This window comes from Macaca fascicularis, chromosome 4 (assembly GCF_037993035.2).
Source record: "Macaca fascicularis isolate 582-1 chromosome 4, T2T-MFA8v1.1".
Taxonomy (NCBI): Eukaryota; Metazoa; Chordata; class Mammalia; order Primates; family Cercopithecidae; genus Macaca; species Macaca fascicularis.
This window is the reverse complement of record NC_088378.1, coordinates 54,078,629-54,101,301: the sequence shown is the minus strand read 5'-3', so window position 1 is coordinate 54,101,301 and position 22,673 is coordinate 54,078,629. Positions and strand designations below refer to the sequence as shown.

The 22,673-nt window shown below is 36.5% G+C and overlaps 1 protein-coding gene across 6 annotated transcripts in view; it reads right to left on the bottom strand.

The window, feature by feature from the left end:
- Positions 1 to 22,673, bottom strand: part of GRM1 (glutamate metabotropic receptor 1) — a 427,593-nt gene that overhangs the window by 215,476 nt on the left and 189,444 nt on the right. The window lies entirely within an intron of this gene.

The following is a 22,673-nucleotide window of genomic DNA, read 5'->3' as shown; positions in this document are numbered from 1 at the left end:
GGCAAATGCTTGTCCTTCTGCTCTTCTGCCATGGGATAATGCAGCACAAAGACCCTTACCAGACACCAGCACCAGATCTGGGACATTCCATCCTCCAGAACTGTAATAAATAAATTTCTTTTCTTTAGAAATTACTTAGTATGGTATTTTGTTACAGTGAAATAAAACAGACTAAAATACTGATCAAAAAGCAATCCTCTTCAGCAACTGTAGGCTCTGAAGGTGATACCAGCAGGACAAAGCACTAGTTTTGGGTTCTATTCAACAGTTGATACACGTTTTGTAGGTACATACGAGGCCTTAAAATTTTGTACAATTTACCATAGAAGAGATAAATGTCAGAGAAAACTTTTAGAGTAAGTGTTTCAATCTTGGTCTCGCTTGAAAACAACAACAAAAGAAAACAAATCTCTAAGAAGTGTAATATAGAAATCTAATGAACTCATAATAATGCCTTCTAAAACTGAATAAATTCTTTTGCCAAAATGAATGTTCAATACCTTCAGAAATAAATGGTGGTGCACAACTCTTTTACACAATGACGTCAGTTTGGATGCAATGGATATTCAATTGTGCTTCTTTCTGCATTATATGCTTTCCCTTCAAAATAAAAAGATTTCCACATCCTATAAAGGAGGTTGCCTATGTTTCTGTTTCCTTCATAAGAAGCCAAAGTTGCAATTTATTTAATTGGCATCTCTGTTATTACTGAGACTGGTCCATATGAAGCATTGATAGATTGGCAGCATATTAAGCATTCATGAATCATAACTGTAGTCTGTTGATGGGATCTCTAAGCTATCTTCTAAGATTTCTTAGTTCCTATTTGTGAAATCAAAGATTGGAGACAGATTAATTAGTGCAATAAATGCTATTTTTAAAATATTGCTATGCAACTATTCTGTGTGATACTGCAATGCTGGACACATGTCATTATAATGTGTCAAAACCCATAGACTGTATACCGAGTGTAAACCCTAATGTAAATCATGTATACCATGAGTGAACCCTAATGTAAATTATGGACTTAAGGTGATGATGTGTCAATGTAGGTTCATCCCCAAACCCCATGGTGAAAGTGGGGCCAGAAAGCAGAAGCCTTTCTGTGTTATAAATACGTGTATGTGTGTGTGTGTATAATGTATGTGTGTGTAGATACACACACATTATATACCATATATATTTCTGTGTATTTTAGTTATTTCTGAATATTTAGATATTTTAGATATTTATATATGTTATATATAATTGTTTTATATAAAATTGATATAATTTCACTAAAGATAGATAATAGATTTTTAGTGAAATGATATAATAAAATTAATAAAACACTGAGATAATCTTATTCTATTAAAATGTCTGTGTTGTGGGAAGTCAGGGACCCTGAACGGAGGGACTGGCTGAAGCTGTGGCAGAAGAACATAAATTGTGAAGATTTCATGGACATTTATTAGTTCCCCAAATTAATACTTTTATAATTTCTTATGCCTGTCTTTACTGCAATATCTGAACATAAATTGTGAAGATTTCATGGACATTTATCACTTCCTCAACCAATACTCTTGTGATTTCCTATGCCTGTCTTTAATTTCTTAATCCTGTCATCTTCATAAGTTGAGGATGTATGTCACCTCAGGACCCTGTGATGATTGCATTAACTGCACAAATTGTCCGTAATCACGTGTGTATAAACAATATGAAATCTGGGCACCTTGAAAAAAGAACAGGATAACAGTGATGTTCAGGGAACAAGGGAGATAACCATTAGGTCTGGCTGCCTGAGAGCCAGGCAGAAAGCAAATAGGAGAAATACTGCTGAATTATTTTTCTCAGCAAGGAACAGCCCCGAGAAAGAGAATGCGTTCCTCGGGGGAGGTCTCTAAAACCGCCGCTTTAGGAATGTCTGTCATTTACCGTTGTAGATAAGGGATGAAATAAGCCCCGTCTCCTGTCTCCCGTAGTGCTCCCAGGCCTATTAGGACTAGGAAATTCCTGCCTACTAAAATGGTCAGACTGATTGTCTGCTCTCAAACTCTGTCTCCTGATAAGATGTTATCAATGACAACGCATGCCCGAAACTTCATTAGCAATTTTAATTTTGCCCCGGTCCTGTAATCTTGCCCTGCCTCCATTTGCCTTGTAATATTTTATTACCTTGTGAAGTATGTGATCTCTGTGACCCACACCCTATTCCTACACTCCCTCCCCTTTGAAAATCACTAATAAAAGCTTGCTGGTTTTGCAGCTTGGGGGGCATCACGGAACCTGCCAACATGTGATGTCTCCCTCAGATACCTAGCTTTAAAATTTCTCTCTGTTTTATACTCTTCCCTTTATTTCTCAGACCGATCAACACTTAGGGAAATAGAAAAGAACCTACATGAAATAACGTTGAATTATCAGGGGTAGGTTCCCCTGATATGTCTTGAGGATTATTTGTATATAGCCTCAGGGTGTATTTCTTTAAATGCACAGGTCTCCTATTTACTGAGGGTTAACTTCATCTCTTGATGGTACAATCTTGAAGAAAAGAGCAACTGCAGTAACAGATACTGTGGCAGAGCCTGGGGAGTGAGTGAAAAAGAATCATCTAGGACTTGTGTTCAGAGATCAACAACAAAGTTAGCATAGAATCTACAGGTGCCCATATTGCAAGTCTGTCCATTAGAGCATTTTTAACAATGACTGTAGAAGATACAGCATCAGCAGTAATTGGTCAAACCAACCACCTACCAATCAATTGTAGAGCAAATAAATGATCAGAACACAAATACAGAAGTGATTTTAATAAGACTGCTCACATGCCTTTAGTAGAAATAATGAACACCCAGTTATATTCCCAATAGTGGGCTTGCTAGTGATACATAGATAACGTTCTGAGCAGGCATTGTGTCACTCCAGAAGTGACATTTGCAAGCAACAGAAAATCTATTATATCTTTCCTGAAGAACAAAGGGAGTTTACTTGCTCAGATAGCTAAAGAATCCAAAGAAAGCGAAAACTTTGAGCTAGTTTTATTACAGTCACTCAAAAAGGCATGAAAATTCTGGTTTCTTTTCATCTCTTTTTTGTTTCTCACAGTATTGTTATCATTTGAAGTTGATTTTTCCTGAAATTTCAACATGCCTGCCAAAATAACACTAGGGCCACAGTTTTCCTCAGTTCATGTCCATTAGGAAGAGACAGCAACTCCCTGAATTGCTCTCTGGAAAGAAGGAGGAAGTGCTTTTCCCAGAAATCACCAATGGCCTTCTCCTTTTGCCCTATTGGTCCAAATTTTGTCTCCTATCCCTATCCTTTAGCCAATGATAAAGCTAGGAAATGGCTTCACTGATTGGCTTAAATGAAGCAGAACTTGCCCTTGAGGTTCAGGATACAGTCATTCCTCCACACTCATCTCTAAAGGGTATTTACAACACAGTTATCACAAAGGAATTTGAAAGCAAACAAAGGTGCATTCCAGGTTATAACAAAATGCAAGCCAAACATCTGGTTGAGTCATTGTAGGCAAAGAAAGGGAATTTCTCTAGTTGTTCAGATTTGCCACACTCATTTATACTAACATATTGCGTGGTTTAAAAATATCCTTCCTTCATTTGTTTTGGTAAGTGAGGTTAACTTAATTACATAAAATTTCTATTATTTTGATGAGCATCCAAATACTCTAATAATCCCATTATTTAAGAATGTGCTCAGTGCTCTCATAACGTAGTTAATAATTACACAGAACTTAAATTTATTTTCATTGTTAAATTTGGTGTTAATTTATTATTAGAATGTAATTTATTTTCCAAATAAGAAGAACATTAATGGCTACTACATCTGAGTGTTAAAATGGGAAACTATTTTATATTTCTGATTGAAGTCCCAAGAAAACAGATTCTAAATACATACCCCAAATTGAAAATGAAGTATAGCCTATGCAAGACTTCTAAAAGTGTTGTTTAAAAACAGTTTTGTCATCTTTTCCTTTCTTTCATATCAGGAGTTTGATGTTGCAGTTGAATTGGCCACAGACTGCTGAATATCAAAGGGAGGACTTCGCTGGAGATTATTATACTGTGGTACCTCCCCTGTCTTCCTGCTCTTTCCCCTAAACTAGTGAGAGATCTTCAAGAGATTACTCAAGATATGTTTCTTAATCTTTTTAGATACCATATCTGAGACATCTCATAGGTAAAAAGCTGGAGCTGTCTGTGAAGGAGCTGAAACAAGAGGATCACACTCCCACACATGATGACTCAAAGCCACTGTGATTCCCGTGGACCAGATATTGGTCATACCAAAGGGAAAACAAGGCTGAGAAATTTTCTTAAGTCTTCCCACAAGTGCTACCTAGAGGGCTGAGGAAAATTTAGCAAAGAAAAATTGGAAGAGTATCCGGATGCTCAGGGATAATGGAAGAAATAAACAACCATCTGGAGGAGATGCATCTCTTGTATTTGGGGTGGGAAGAAGGTCTCCACAGAATCCATGAAAGTGCCCCAAGAGAAAAGTCAGCCTTGAGTCCTAGTAGCTTTACAGAGGATTGATACTAACTGACCATTGTCTGTTAAATAAGACCTTTTATGTTTTCTTGACTTTTCTCCCCGCTTCCTCCCATTTCAAGCAGTAGCTGTTAGGTGCTGATTGAAGAGATATTACTGCTAAGGAAAAAAACTGCATAAAGCCCTCCCCAAGTCAGACTGAGGACTCTTACTTTTACCAGGCTCTCTCCAAGGGAAGGCAGAAGCTTTCAGCTTACTCAAAATACAAAGTTGTTTCCTATTACACCAGACTGGACATGTTATGAAACACAGACTCTTGTGATAAGAAGTGAATGTAGGACTTTTCATTATCTAAGCTATCAAGCTTATTTTGTCACTTAAAGTCAGAAGAAAATTATTACTCTTTAATGCAGTTTAAAGATAACAGCCATTGTGAAAAATAAAGTTGCCTTACGATGGCAACCTCTGAGTTTTCTCTAGAAAACATAATAGCTACAAACCCCTTCTGTTGTTAGGATAAGATTAGAACTAATTTAGCAAGTTGTACTTAGCTTTTATAACCATCATTAAAATAGTTTTGTCACTAAGACATATTTTCAGAAATTGTTTGCTGCATTTAAAAAACTAGTAAATTTCACCATTTCAGCCAACCCTTCCCACCTCCCTCTGATATTTCATTATTGACCAATCATATTTAATGTGTATTTTCTGAACTTCTTAAAGAATTGGGGAAAGTGTTATCTGTAATCAGTAATTAGATGATTCAATATTTACTTGAATTAACAATTTGTAATAGAGTGGTTGAATTTTAGCTTTTCTTGGCTGATGACATCTAGGCCAATGAGGTTTCTGTGGGAACACAGCTGGATTTCTGGAGGGCCCAAATTATTCATAAGTAATGAAGATATTAGGTTTTTTTCCACCCTTAAAAATAGATCTGCCATAATGTCAGGAAACTACATTATATGCCTGGACTCTAAGGAAAAATGTTAATACTACATGAAAACAGTAAATTATGATGTTCATATTTAAAATATTTAAAATTAAAACTCACTTTCTTGTGATGGAACATGAGTTATAATGGGTACAATATCTATGAAAGAGTATCAGCATGTGCATGTGGGGTATGAAGACTGCAAATGTAAGCCTAGAATCACAGTAGATTTCTTTTACTATGGCACATGAAATATGTGGCGGAGAAAGGGTATTCCGTTGATGCTAAAGAGATGGTGCTAAAGAGACAGCGCCAAGGCAATGAAATTGCTTTGTTTTTTCCACAACAATAACTGTTTTTATGCAAGTATATTTTAGTGATATTCCTGAAAAAAATTGGCATTTTTCAAGGCTGTTATAGAGATGACTTTTTACTGTTTCCTCCTTTTGGCATGAAATCCTTTGTTCGTGGTCTGTCAAACACATGTCTTGAGGTCAGCAAAACCAAGTTAGAGCTTGCCGATGAAAAGTCTAAACTACTTGCCTGTGGTCGGCCACAGGTCTATCCTACCTCAATCTAATGGAAAGAATGATGTGAAAACATCATGACTTCTTCCTGGGGTGTTTTTCAAGGAGCAAGGACTCTGAAGGATAAAATCAGGACATAAATATGGCTTAGATGGGAAGTTTTTCTTGTGGATTATTCTTTTTTCTTAGATGTTATTTAGATAAGACTGGGGCATAAGTGTGTGCAAAGGTGCAGGAAGCTTATTGCTTAAAAAGAGTTCTTATTTTTGAAAAACTGAATAGCACCAGTGATCCACTGTTTACAATATATCACTTGGCTGTTTACAATATATCTCTACTGTCTGGCCAGAATAGAGCCAGCTGTAAGTTGCTTACAGCTATACATTGCTTACAGCTGGCTTTACTCTGGCCAGATAATAGAGAGACACCAAGAGTTCCCGGGCTTTCTACATTACTAGATAGAAATAAAGTGCTTCTTCTGATCTTTCCTATGCTCTAATATTGTTCTAGATTCAAATGTGTAACGCCCCCATCTAAACTTCTCTTACCTGCCTTCAACACCCCCAATGACTCCACTACCTAACTCACTCATCTGAAGGCCCCAATTTAATGTTACTCTTCAGAGTAACAGACCTTCCAATTATCTCATTCTGACTTACAAACCCACTTGTTTTGTGATGATTAATTTTATGTGTCAACTTCACTGGGCCACAGGGTACCCAGATATTTGGTTAAACATTATTTTAGGGTGCATGTGTGAGGGTGTTTCTCAATGAAACTAACATTTGAATCAGTACACTGAGAAAAACAGATTGCTCTTTCCAACGTGAGTGGGCCTCAACCAATCCATCAGCAGCTTGAATGGATTAAAAAAGGTAAGTAGGAAAAATTCTTTCTCTGTCTCTCATTTCCTCTCTCTCTTTCTGCCTGTCTTTAGTTGTGACATCAGTCTTCTGCTTTGAGACTCAGACTCAGACTGGAATTTATAACACTGGCTCTCCTGGGTCTCCAGCAGCAGATCTTGGGATTTTTCAGCCTTCATAATGATGTGAGCCACTTTCATACACGCAAACACACACACACACACACACAAACACAGAGAAATATACATGTTCTATTGGTTCACTTCCTCTAGAGAACCCAAACTAATATCTTTACCATGTATATCTTTCTTATAATGCCTGTTTCCATCATTAGCATGTGAAAATACTTGAAGGCTTGATTTGTTTTAGAAAGTCTTAATTCTCCTTAAACATATCAGAATGGATAAAAAGTATGTATTGTCCCTCCAAGGCATCATCTTGAAGTCTTTACAATTGTACATAATACTTAAAGTACCTTTGCATTCAACCATTAGAATTAGAGTTAGAAGCAGGGATTAATCAGGTGCTTTACTCTGTAGGTGTCCTCAGGCACCACCCAAATGTTGCTGCCTAGGTTACACACCTGAGTTTTTCTCTAGAGTAGGGTTCAGCACACTAGAGTCCGTGGGCCAAATCTGATGCACAGCCTACTTTTGTATGGTCTATGACCTAAGAACCATTCTTAAAGGGTTGAGAAAAAACAATAAAAAGATGAGTATTTTGTGGAACATAAAAATTACATGAAATACAAATTTCAATGTCTGTAAGTAATATCTTATTAGAACATCATCTCGCTCATTTGTATGCATATGGTTTATGGCTGTGTACATAGCACAACAACAGAGTTTAGTAGTTGTGACAGAGACTACATGGCCCACAAAGCCTAAATTATTTAATACCATTTGACCCAGCAATCCCATTACTGGGTATATACCCAAAGGATTATAAATCACTCTACCATAAAGAAACATGCACACATATGTTTATTGCAGCACTATTCACACTAACAAAGACTTAGAACCAACCCAAATGCCCATCAATGATAGACTGAATAAAGAAAATATGGTACATATACACCATAGAATACTATGCAGTCATAAAAAGGATGAGTTCATGTCCTTTGCAGGACATGGATGAAGCTGAAAACCATCATTCTCAGCAAACTAACACAGGAACAGAAAACCAAAGACTGCATGTTCTCATTCATAAGTGGGATTTGAACAATGAGAACACATGGACACAGGGAGGGGAACATCACACACCAGGGCCTGTCAGTGGGTGGGAGGCTAGGGGAGGGAGAGCACTAGGAGAAATGTCTAACATAGGTGACAGGTTGGTTGGTGGGTGCAGCAAACCACCATGGCATGTGCATACCTATGTAACAAACCTGCACATTCTGCACATGTATCTCAGGACTTAAAGTATAATTTTTTAAAAATCTCTGATTATTTACAAAAAAAAGTTTCTTGACCTCTGGTCTAAGTCTACACTGGATGTTGAGTGGCTTTGGGCTGTTTTCAGAAATATATTCCTACTCGAGTGGAGCTGGAGTAAATACCATCAGCAAATCCCCATTGCTTTTATGATACAACCAGACTCTTATCTGGTTTCAGTAGATTTCATAATGACATGGAGCCCCTTCCCACCTCTCCACCTCTCTGTGGTTGTCTCTCACCTCTCTCTCCCATGTTCATCTTGTCACCCACCCTATGCACATGCTATTTCTTCTTCCTATAACACTTTCACCTCATCCCAGCTCTGACTTGCCTGGTCATGCATTTCTCATGCTTGAGGTAGCATCTGAGATGTCATTTGACCCAGGGACCTCCTCCAACCCCCACACGTATGCTAGATGCCCACCGACGTGCACTCTCACACCTTGTCCTTCCCCTTTACTGTAACTCTATGAGGACAGGGACAGTGTCTGTCTTCCCAACTTATGGCACATGGGAGAAGCTCAGTTTATATATGAAAAGAAGGAAAGAATATAAAGGAAGAATGGATAAGAGGAACGAAAAAGGAAAAATATTTGTCTTAATGAAGATGCTAAAAAATATTCAGCAGTTCATGAAATACTCCCAAAATTATTTAATCTACAGATTAAGATTATGAATTGTAGAAAACAGAGTAAACCATGACATTAAATTCTAACACAAAATATTAGGACATATATGCAGAGGAACTCACACTCTCTCATATAGGTGGACTTTTCAGACTAATGCTTTTGTGAAAAAAAAAATTAAAAATAGCATACTCTGACTATCTTCCTGATAGTACACTGAAATTCAGCAATGTGAAAAAAAATTCTTAAAAATAAAGTGACTTTTGGCATTGGACCTGATAATACACATTTAATCGTACATGTCGTTTCAAGTGAGAGAATTCAAAATTAAATTGAATAATTAAGTAACTACCTGTATTCACACTGCTTTCCATTTTCAGTAAAGCTATTTGAAATATATTAGTTTGTCACCTACCGATGGTATTATTTAAAGGTATCCAAAAATTTAAATGCAGTATCCATGATATGTGGATACATTAAAGACACACAAATATGGACACACGCACACATGTAATTCTACATATCCATATACACAGATATGTAATTCTACATACCCATGACCATTTGTTCTTTTCTACCTCCTTGATACATTCCCTGTTCATAATACTAAGCTTATACACTCCCATATGTGTGCACAAGTGCACACATACACACACACACACAAGATTCATTTTATCAGAGGTATTTGTAACAAGGTAGAATTTACTGAAGTTTTTGCAAGAGAGATGGAAAGGGTTTACAAACTCTTAGTTTTATTCTTCCCCAAAGAAAGCCCCTGTCCTACCATTAATTCACATTCCCTTTCTCTGGAGATCATTTTTTGTAACTTATTTTTACCAAGGTTCTATAAGAAATATATTTACCCAACACATATATACATACATAAAATTGAAACGTTTTACAAAACAATACTTAATCTTCACTATACGTGACATGCAAATACTTCCTTAAAAATTATTAATCTTCGCTATGTCTTACATACCAGTATTTCCTATTCTCTTCTTCCTCTTTTTTTTTTTTTTTTTTTAATGGCTGGTTGACAGCCATCAACTGATTCCATGACTTACTAACAGGATATGTCCTACAGTTTCAAAACCACCGTTCTGGGCTGTCCCACACACTGACCATTCGAACTCTTATTTCATTCATTCTTCATTTTTCAGCGCTATTCTCTTCCTTACATGAAACCTAGGCATACGTTCTACCCAAGACTCCAAAGTCTTGTTCTCACCCCCTGGTGGCTTTATCAAAGCCTCTTCTCAACAAGCTTTCTCACACCAGCTGCTGGGAAGATAACATATTCTCTTTATCCTCACACATTTAAAATATTCCCATGGGCAGAAACTTAGTTAATAAAATGCTCTCTGCTTTAAAAAAACTACTTCAAATTCATCCAACCAGATCTTGATTTGAATGCTATTTCTTAAGGCAGATGTACTTGATCATATCATTTCAAACTCTAAATGAGAAATGAGTGCAAAGAAAATCTAAAGCTTTTAAAAATAACCCAGGCTTGAGCAATCAAGGGATTTGGAGGAAAGAGAAATCAAAAAATCATTTCTAAAACATAACATAATTTAGCTCTTCAAAGATGAAGAAATCAAGCAAACCGTGGGTAGGTGACTCCACATCTTTTCACTAAAGAAATAAGAGAACAGATTTAATGGTGGTGCAGCCATGATGTTGTCTTTACAATATTATTTCCACAACGATATGTTATAAGCTATACCTGTGGCAGGAAGAATGTCTTCTTTTCTTGGTTTCCCTTGTATTTAAATATCAAATTCACCTAGTGAACCTCCAGAAATTGATAAACAATGTCACAGCAAAAGGCAGGCTGTTATATCTGGAATTGTGGATGTATTCACAGAAGTTGACGTTTTGTGGCAAGTAGATTTCACTACCCATATAATTAAGCCAGGATCTGAATCCTTTAAGACTCATTCTTCTGATTTTTTCATATGTGTTATTCAACAAGGAACTAATTTATTTATGTCTCTTATTTTGATACTAACTGACTTTGTCAGAATCTTGCAAGCACATCACTGATTTATGTATCATTTATGATTTTGTAAAGTTTCCTTAGTCAAGAATCAATACTCATGAATCAACGGCAAGGAACTTGCTTCAGAGAACACCTTTATCCCAAATATTTTAAAAGTTGTACTTTGTATCTGTAAATGACTTTCTGCTTCAAAAATATTTTCACACATGCACACAAAAAGAGTTCATGTCTGTAATTACCTAGGAAACGTATCTAGGGCATTGAAAGGGATGTAAAAGAAGCATACGATCTGGACCTTATTCTCAAGATCTCACAATCTCACCAAAATTGAATTCCAATAGCCAGGGCCAGAAAATCATGCTAAGTTTTTCACAACCCTTGTGTCTATTCCTCTCACCAGCACAGTGACACATGGTTTCATTTAGGTGGATAAGAGATCAGACTCTGCAGTGATCCCTCTCCACACACGGGCTGGGAGACGTTGACAAATTACTAACCTCTCTATTCTTGGTACTTTTTTCACTCTCTAACATGGAGATGACAATGGTACCTGACTCACAGAGTTATTAGGATAATTAATAAAAATGTATTGCAAAAAAAATGTATAACAAAATAGTTGGCAAAATGTACATGATAAAATGATTTTGTTATTACTGTAATACAGCCTATCTGCCTTACAACATCTATTCTTCCTTCAAGATAAACCTCTAAAGTCACCTTCTCTGGGAAGCCTTCACCTTGTAAATATTCCTCTATTCTTGATGCTCCCCAGACATGTTTTACTTGTACCTATTAATGCTTTCATTTTATGTTGTAATTAAGAATGTTATCTATCACTTCATATAGACTATGGGCTCTGCATGCATAGTCTTGCTGAAAACACACAAAAGAAAGGTCATGTCTTAGTAAGTGTTGCCTTTCAGCTCCTACCACAGTGCCTGGCACACAGTAGGCACGTACATTCCTCTCTTGATTTGAATAAATGAGTGACTCCATTGTTGGCATAATCTGCCTCTTACTCTAAATATTATGAGAGCACAATAATATTAGAGACCTTTCATGACAGGCTGTGTCATTATTGAGTTGATCAGATAAATGCCTTAAAATATTAAGTCAGGGCTCTATTGAACCTGTGCTATGTTTATGAATCATGATTTTTATCTGTAAATAGAACGATGTTACCAGTGGAGAAGAATGCAAATGAAGTCAATGCACCAACTCAAGGTATTGCTCTCTGGGCAACAAATTTGACAATGAACACGCTACCATTTAGCAGCAACAGTACAGAGATTTCCAACAAGAACATACACAAAGATTACTTTATTCTAGTAGGTATTCTATGTGTCACAATGGACGAGAAATTTTCATTACTTTGCTTTCTCCTCTCCTATCTCACTGACCTATGACTCATTTGCACTCTTTAAATATAAGAATCATTATAACTAGGTAATTATATATGCTTGTCTTCTCAAATTAAGTATAGATCCCACAAGGCTCCTCCGGTCTTACTCACTTTTTTATAACATATTAATAAACATGTATGTCTATTAATGGAACTACTAATGGAGTCTCAATAAATAACCATTATTCATAATATTTAGACTTCACCTACACCAAATTTTCTCTAGTTTTTCAATGCTATAGATCTGGAAAGACACCTTAGAAACTCAAACCAATTGGGCTCCTTGATTGGGTACCATGTTGTTCAAAAAAACAGGTGGCCTCCAGCAGGTGGTGCTTAGTTGGAAATGGTTTCTTAAAAGATTTCACTGCCAATGAAATGTTCTCAACAATTTATTGGGTGATAACTTGACTTCAGTGTGTGAGGTGGCTCATGAAAGTACACAGTGACTCTGCTGTGAATGTTTTACAGTTTGGAGGAACAGGACTCTTCCATGCTAAATGCTGCACCTTCAAGCCACAGTTTCCATTAGCCCCAGTTGCTGTCACACTGTTAAATTGTGTGGCCAACTTTAATAAACTTTTCTAAGAGAATCAGTCAACTGAAGGATATTTTTCCACTGGAGGCCAAAGAAGGCGAACCTCAGATCAAGCTGTTAACATGGCAACAACAACCATTCAAAAGAAGGTGACAATGTAGGTCAGATGATTTTAACTGGTATTTTGAAACAGCAATGTTTGATGCTGTTCTCAAAGCAGAAGTCTACTATATTTTTCTACCACTAATTATCTATTTCAGATTTATAAACTGGATGTGACCTTATTGAAAATATATATTTTAAATGAAAGAAAAAAGCATTAAAATTCTTAATGATGTTTGGTATATTCCTAATTTTCAGTCTCTAGAGTTGATAACATTTACCTAAAAAGAAAACAAAATTAAGACACAATGGTATTAGCACATTTTTCAACTGGACAAATCTAATACATACTACAGTCTGATACATACATACACATATGTATATATAATCTAATGCATACATAGAGTCAGATTCACAGAACAATTTTAGAACTTTTCTACAATATACAGTATTTTTAAAAAATGTTTGACTGGGCACGGTGGCTCACGCCTGTAATCCCAGCACTTTTGGAGGCCGAGGTGGGTGGATCACTAGGTCAGGACATTGAGGCCATCCTGGCTAACACAGTGAAACCCCGTCTCCACTAAAAATACAAAAAATTAGCAGGGTGTTGTGGCAGGCACCTGTAGTCCCAGCTACTCGGGAGGCTGAGGCAGGAGAATGGCCTGAACCCAGGGGGCAGAGCTTACAGTGAGCCAAGATCATGCCACTGCACTCCAGCCTGGGCAACAGAGCGAGACCCCATCTCGAAAAAAAGAAATATATATATATATAATATATATATGTGTGTGTGTGTGTATATATATGTGTGTGTGTGTATATAGATATATGTGTGTATATATATATGCTTGTGGGTACATACTAGGTATATATATTTATGGGCTATATGAGATGTTTTGATACAGGCATGCTCTGTGAAATAAGCACATCATAAAGGAGGAGACTTTTTGGTATTGTTGTAAAATTTTTTTAATGAGAAAACACATCTTTAAGATATTAGCCTGGGCATAGGCATGGGCAAAGACTTCATGTCTAAAACACCAAAAGCAAAGTCAGCAAAAGCCAAAATTGACAAATGGGATCTAATTAAACTAAAGAGCTTCTGCACAGCAAAAGAAACTACCATCAGAGTGAACAGGCAACCTACAGAATGGGAGAAAATTTTTGCAATCTATTCATCTGACAATGGGCTAATATCCAGAACCTACAAAGAACTCAAACAAATTTACAAGAAAAAAACAAACAACCCCATCAAAAAGTGGGCAAAGGATATGAACAGACAGTTCTCAAAAGAAGACATTCATACAGCCAACAGACACATGAAAAAATGCTCATCATCACTGGCCATCAGAGAAATGCAAATCAAAACCACAATGAGATACCATCTCACACCAGTTAGAATGGCAATCATTAAAAAGTCAGGAAACAACAGGTGCTGGAGAGGATGTGGAGAAATAGGGATTGTTGGTGGGATTGTAAACTAGTTCAACCATTATGGAAAACAGTATGGCAATTCCTCAAGGATCTAGAACTAGATGTACCATATGACCCAGCCATCCCATTACTGGGTATATACCCAAAGGATTATAAATCATGCTGCTATAAAGACACGTGCACACGTATGTTTATTGCAGCACTATTCATAATAGCAAAGACTTGGAATCAACCCAAATGTCCATCAGTGACAGACTGGCTCAAGAAAATGTGGCACATATACACCATGGAATACTATGCAGCCATAAAAAGGATGAGTTTGTGTCCTTTGTAGGGACATGGATGCAGCTGGAAACCATCATTCTTAGCAAACTATCACAAGAACAGAAAACCAAACACTGCATGTTCTCACTCATAGGTGGGAACTGAACAATGAGATCACTTGGACTCGGGAAGGGGAACATCACACACGGGGGCGTATCATGGGGAGGGGTGGGGGAGGGATTGCATTTGGAGTTATACCTGATGTAAATGACGAGTTGATGGGTGCTGACGAGTTGATGGGTGCAGCACAGCAACATGGCACAAGTATACATATGTAACAAACCTGCACGTTATGCACATGTACCCTAGAACTTAAAGTATAATAATAATAAATAAATAAATTAATTAACTAATTAATTAAAAAAATTAAAAAATAAAAAGAGAAAGAGGATAATGAATAAAGTAAGAACAAAATAAAAAAAGATATTAGCAATATTATTAAAAATATGTTTAAAAGGCCACTGCTTATAGGAACACTATTCTAATAAGAGTAGGGGCACAAAAATCAGGATGTCTCTAGAACATTATTCACATCTATTTGTTGCTTCTTGCAAGGAAAAGTTTTTTGGGGAGGCAGCTATAGATCTGTACATTAGGAAGTATGATGGAGAAAAGCGGTTCAGAAAGAAGACAGAAAGTGATTGAGAAAAAAAGAGACAAGGGCCAGAGAGAAAAGACAAAAAAAAAAGGAATACTGACATAGATGGAAAAATAAATACATGCTTGATTATCGTAAGACTAGCCATCATTAAGGAAGAGACCAATTTGGAAGACTTTGAGATCCCTTTACACTCTTAAAACTAAATTGAAATGATTAATGGACATGTTTAGTAACATATTATGTTGGTTACTCTGGAAAGCCAGACAACTATCTAAAGGCAAAAATGATATAAAACAATAACAAGTATAGAGTGACAAACTTTGAGCATCACAGTCAGACCGTGGAAAATTCAAAGTCAAATGGGGCACCATCATAAAATGGGTCTATTTTAGTCCAACTCTATTATAAGGTGTATTTCTGGGTTAGCAGAGTAAGACTATCCTTTCAGAGCAAGGTAGATCACAAACCCTCTGCTACCGACTATGTTAAAGCCCATCCACTCTTGTCACTGTTCCCATGAATATCATGCTTTTTTGTTGCATCTCTCATGCCTTTACTCAAGCTCAGCCCTCAGACGGGCCATTCCTCACTGAACTTCATGCATTTCTCTCTCTGGTGAAGTCCTACCTATTTTTCAAAAGTAGATCTAATTCTACCCTCTCTGTGAAGACTTCCTCTATATATATCCAAAAGAAGTATTTATTCCTATATTCTCTTGTAGCATTTTGGACATAACTCTATTATTCTTCACACTGTACTACAAATATATTCCCCTAGTCTGCCTCTACCCCCTACTTAATTATGAGTTCTCTGAGGATTGACCTATTGTACTGATACTTATCATATCCTCTCTGGGTCTTTGTAATAGCTCCCAACTGATCTTACTTTTTGTGGTTTATTCTAAAATACTCATTTTCCAATTTATGTCTTAAGACTACCACCTCCTTAAGCAGGTTTTCTCTGACAACCTTACCTAAAGTAGCACATGCTGTTCTCTATTGGAGCAATCTTTGTTTTCTTTCATGGAGTTTAGCACAATATTTAATTATCTTATTCATTAATTTATTGTTTATCTCCCTCTCCCATGAGACCCATTATGGCTTATACCATGCCAATCCAATTTAGTACTTACTATCTTCTTTGCATACAGCATGGAGTATTACAGAGAGCCGTTGTGATGGTTAACCTCAGGTGTCAGTTTGACTGGATTAAGGAATATCTAGAATTAGAGTATTTCCAGAAGAGATTAGTTTATGAGTCTGAGAGGACTTCCTGGGGGAAGATCCACCCTCAAAGTGGCTAGGCACCCTTCAATTAGCTAAGACCCAGGAGAGAGCAAAAAATAGAAAAAAAGCTGAATTGGACTCTCTCTTTTTCTCTGGGAGATAGGAGACATTCTTCTTTTACTGCCTCAGACATTGGGACTCCAGGCCTTTCAGCTTTTGGACTCAAGAACTTACACCAATGGCCTCCTAGGTTTTTAGGCTTTCAGCCTCACACTAAGAGTTACGCCATCAGCTTCCCTGGTTCTGAGGCCTGCATACTTGTGCTGAGACATGCTACCAGCATCCCAGGATCTCTAGCTTGCAGAGAGCCTGTCATGAGACTCCTCAGCCTCCCTAGTCATGTGATCCAATTCCCCCAATAAAACCCCTTTCATCCAACTATCTATCAGTCAATCAATCTATGTATTTATTTGTCTATCTATCTATCTCCTATTGGTTCTTTCTTTGGAGAACCCTGACTAACACAGCAGTTAAGCAGCTAATACATATGGAATGAAATGAAAGAATACATTAATAAATCAATGCCTACTGTATTCCAAGCACTGAACTAGTCAGTGGGCATAGGTACAATAATGCGGAAAATTGAAACATCCATTACCCTCGGATTTACAGGATCCCTTTCTTCAATCTGTCCCCCATACTACAAGCAGAGAGATTTTTCTAAAATGCAAATCTGTCCCCTTCTTGTTTTTTCACTTCCAGCTCTCTGATGCCTTTTGATTTCCCACAGGTGAAGATCAAAATTAATTTCTTCTAATATCTAGTTTTTACTTACCAGCACCTACCCAGTCTCATCTATCGATACTCCAACCCTCTCATTTTGAATTCTATGCTTCAACCTGATAAAACCTCTCTCATAATCCATCATGTTATCTCACTTCTTATCTTTCATGCATATCTTCCTCTCTTCCTGCCCTTTCCATTCCCTTCTATCCTAAACCAAGTGAATCTCAGTTTAGCTATTAATTCCTCCAGAAAAAAAAAAAAAATCATAAGAAATCCCCTGATGCCCCCATATATTCTATTATAGAATTTTCTACTTCCCTTATTATACCAATTACCCTAAATTGAATGCACAATTAAGCTCTGTAAGGCTGTTTCCTTCACCTTTGTGGTTTTATACCACAGCATCTGCTATCAAGTCTAGCATGTAGTAGAAACTCAATAAATGTTACCTTATGAGAAACAATTGGAAATAATTCTTATACTAAAAATAGAATAATTTAATAAATGAATACACTAGGAAGCAATATCAGTTGGGTGCATATGTACTTCATAAACTAGCTGTAAATTTGTGGTATGGTTGCCTTAGGGAAGAACTCTCCAATTGGGGGTAATACAGCTAAAGGGTCCAGTTTTTGATCTTTGAACTGAGTTTGGAGGGGCAAGCCTGGGAACGTAACCACCATGTATTCAACATTATTTTATACATTTTAAAAATCCTATTACTTCTTTACCATAGCAGCAAATAATCAATTCCGTGAAAGAATGGTTTCCTCTATTAAGACTAAAAAGAAGTTGGAGAAAGAAAAGGAGAAGACAATCCCATGTCCTCCAAATAACAGCTATATGCTGACATTTATAGGCCTGGAGCATTAATATCTGGTCTAGATAACTCAGGGATTGTCTCCAGATGAAAAACCAACCCAGGTCACCTACTGATTTATTTATTTGAGGTTATACTGAGAATTAGAAGGCAATGCTGAAGCATCTTCAAAACGAAATCTTTTTGGGAATGCAAAGATAAGCCCTGTTTGAATAAAATAGTCAATTAGTATTAATTGTTTGCTATTCACATGGATCAGTTACATGCTGACATGTTCTGATGATCTTTAGATGTGTCAGCTTAGCTAGGCTACAGTTCTCAGTTATTTAATCAAATAGCAGTCCACATGTTGCTGCGAAGGTATTTTGTTGATATTTTTAAAATTCATAATCAATTGACTTCTGGTAAGGGAATTCTCCTAGATAATTGAGTGGGCCTGATTCCCTTAGTTAATAGATATTAAAGCAGAGTTGAGGCTTCCCTACTGAAGAATAAATTTCACCTGTGGACAGCAACTTCTGCTAGTTTCCAAGAGTCCCAGCCTGCCGTTCCTGATGCCCTGAACTGTTGATTTTGGATTTGCCTAGCCAGCCCTGACAACTGTGTCAATCAATTCACTGCAATGAATCTCTTACTATGTACCTCTCCTAATGGTTCTGTTTCTCTGGTTGAGCCCTGACTGATACTCTTGTTGTTCTCTGGGTTAGCCCAGTTCCTGAGAGCCAAGCCAGTTAGTGGAATGTAAAAATGAAATTGAAAAAAAAAAAAGAACTGTGTAATTAATATTTAGAAAAAAGATTAGAAACAAACACTGTTGTTCATTATTTATTGTTGTTTATTGTCTGAGCAATTAGCTCATAGAAATTTAAGTATAGTCATGGATTTCTGGAAGATGTAATTTGAGATGTTTGATGAAAATTTACAGGTGCTTTTTCAAATAAGATCTTAATAAAATATGTTCTAGCCACCAACACATTACTTAGCAATTAAACTGAACCCCAATGGATGTCATATAACAAAAAGTCTCTTGATAATCAGAATGATCTTATTTGATGATATTTTTAATCTGATTAAATATCAAACTTCCCCATTTAAGAGAACCAAGAAAAATTTCAAATTTTAGCTTAAAATATGAACTGTCCATCCCTATAACGGTGGCTAAGAAAACACATTTTCTTTGCTTTCCTTTTTTTTTCTGTCATTAGAGACTGGGTTGTCTCTTCAAGTTTCACTGGAGACACACAGGTCACCAAGTACGAATGACAAGTGTCAGAACTGTCAACTTCTTCCAAGACAGTGGATAAAAACTCTCTGGACCAAAGACAAACTCAATGCTCATTACTTTCTAAGAACTCTAGGGATGCCTGAATTTTGAAAAATACTATACCAAGTTAAGCCAAATGTTTTTTCTTCCCTATATAACTCAACTAGACAGTTACACTGATAGAAGTTGAACAACTCAATGGAGCTGAAAGCAGGGAGATGATTTGTTTGAGTAGGTCATAATTTCTTTATATTGAGAAGTCTTTTTCCGAAAGGGTCACATAAGAGGGTGGTGTGCATAACAGGCAGTCTATTTCACCCATATGCTTAACTTACTGTGAGGTTTAAAGGTTTCTTCCCATTCCTGCTACGAATCTCCATTCTTTAGCATACACAAGCCTGCCTATGTGCCACTGGAGCAAGAAGCATGCCATGCAAGCAACCCCTGCATGTGGGGGGCTCAATGTCATGCAAGCAACCCCTGCATTTGGGGGACTGCCCTGAAATTAATATCCTTTATTTTGGAGAACTATCAATTCAGAATAAAGAATTGGTAAATGAATGAACCCTTTTTCAAATACTTTCCCTAACATTGGGGTAGGAGGTGGACTCAGGATGTTTGGTAAAAGGGTATGAACTTTCACAACAGTGCCATGGGCAGGCTCCCGTGTCTTGTTCTCACTATTTCCTTCCTCTTCCACCTACCTCAAACTCCTATCCCTGTTCCTGCAACACCTACCCATAATCCAGCACTCCCTGACATTACAAGAAAAAAGGAGCAGCAGCTTTTATGCCAACTCTGGTCCCAGTACTAAATTGTCTTGTGTTACTACAGTGTGGTATGGTAAAGAAAGCATAGGATGTAGAATAAGTATAATTAGTTTCATTGTAACCTTACAGCATCTTGCAGTGTGTCTGCTTCATACTGTGTTAAGCACTTATCACCTATTTTCTAGTTTAATACTCTAGTAACATTATGGATAAGGGTTATTATTATCCTGATTTCATAGATTTCATAGAACTCTGAGGATATACAATTCAAGAACATATTTAGAAACTGTAAAATTTTGGACAAATTGCAAAGCTTCTGGGACCTGGTTTTCTTTATTTTGTCCCTCAAGGCCATGCTTCTCAGGTCCTTCCTTTTGACATTGCAACTCAATCTGCTGAGTCACTGAAAAATTGTAAGAGTATAAAAGCCAAGAGACTCCTATGATATTGCATCTGAAAATGTAATTGCTTATAATTCGACCCCAGTTGTGCATTCAAAAATAACGTTACCTTCAGGAAATATAGTATGGTTGTTCTTTGTATAAAATCCCATGTGCAAAGTAGAAATGCCTTACTCCTTGAGATTACTTTCTATTAAAATATTTTATTGTAGTACCACTACATTTTTTAAGAGCACCAAGACCCTTAAACCTGGAAGGCATATTTCAACCTCTGCTTTCCTTACACTCTTCCCCACTGCTGCCTAACAATCTAAAAGTGTTTTGAGAATAAAGTATCTACTACTCTTCAGTAACACTAAGGTTCATTGACTCACTGAATCCAAAATAACGATACCAATTTGATTTGTAATGTAAATGTAGAAAATCCTAAATAATTGATATCACATCTCAATGATAATGCCTCAGACATCCCCCTTCCATGAATGAAATATACCCTTCCATCCCTAACCATCATTCTGTTCTGTGTAACTTGCCTCCAAACCATTTTCCATGAGTCTTTCAAATCTATACATATTTTTTTTCTGAAACCCTATATAGTAGAATAAATCTCATGTGCCTGGAGCCATGGACTGTCAACCTTTTATGTGATGGTTCATTACTTCTTGGTTCTATGAAATCACATTTAAAGTACAAAGAAGTGAATGAAGTCAGAATGGAAAAAGTTGGCAAATTTTACCAACCTTCACCTACTTAATCAAAAATGTCCCAGATCTTTGAAGCACTTTGGGACCAAGTTAATTGCACTCTCTAGGACAAATCATCCCAGGTGGACGATTTTCTATTCTTGCCTCTCTGACTCTTAACCTAAGATTTGGAGCATTTGCACAATTTTCTAAAAATAAAAATATCTATTATCTGCAACATGGTCACAGGAAAGAGCATAGGATTTGGATCTAAAGGATTTAGATTTCCGTCCTGGTCATGCCAACCTCTAGCTTCATACTCTTAGATAAATGAAATGACCGAGGTCTCTATTTCATGTCTAAAATATTAATAATAATTAATTTATAGGTTTGCTGTCAGGAATACAGTGATAAATATGATATTGTTTTATAACTATAAAAAAATTATAAAGTAATATGTTGAGGTTAGTATATATCATTAATATTTTTACTCATAGATGACACGTCATTTTTACAGATTTTCAAACTTTCATTGATTTAGTCAGGTCATCTCGTGTTTTTAAAGAAATAAACTGTGCTGTTTGTAATCACTGGCATTTATAAAAATTTAAGAGGAAAAATTAAACTGAGAGCTGGAGACTACTCAAAATTGCAACACAAAATGAATTACTATGATTGACAAAATACTGCCAGTAATTTATCTATCTTCTAGGGAGAACTATGTGTGTGTGTCTGTTTGTGTGTGCATTTCATACATATATGTATACATACATATATATGTGAAATTCAAAGGTAAAATTCCTAACAACTTCAAAATGCATAATGACAGTAAATGATCAAGACCCTGACATGAATAGAATGACGAAAGATTGGCAGAGTCCAGAAATAAGGTTAAGTATTTATTTAGATGATATTTTTAATAACCAGATAAAGAGGTGGAAAGGGGAACACACTTAACACTTTGTCTGTATGAATAACGAATGTTACTTGTTTATGAATAACTTAAAATTGTGAAATGAAAGATAATTCTAAAACAATTTTTACTGCTTCATTACTTATAACAAACTACACTATACACAGAAAAAAATATACAATTTTTTTTTCAATAGAAACTTTACCTGTTCACTCTAAATAAAAGTTGAAAAGATATGTAAGGATTATCGGTCTGAAAGCATGTTATGCCATTAGCCTTCTTGGGTTACCAACAAGGATCATCGAGTCGCCTGACAGAGAGGTGACCTATGTCATATCCCTGTATTCTCTAAGTCACTGCAACCCCACAATACTTATATCCTTCTATCTTACTCAACCCTCAACTGCCTCTGGGTCTATACAAGTGAAGTCTGATGACAGTGAATCAGGGCAACCTTTAAGAAAAAAAGAGAAGTCACAGAAGGATGACAGGCAGCCTGAGGGTTGTTGTGTATGAAAGAGAGAAAGAGGT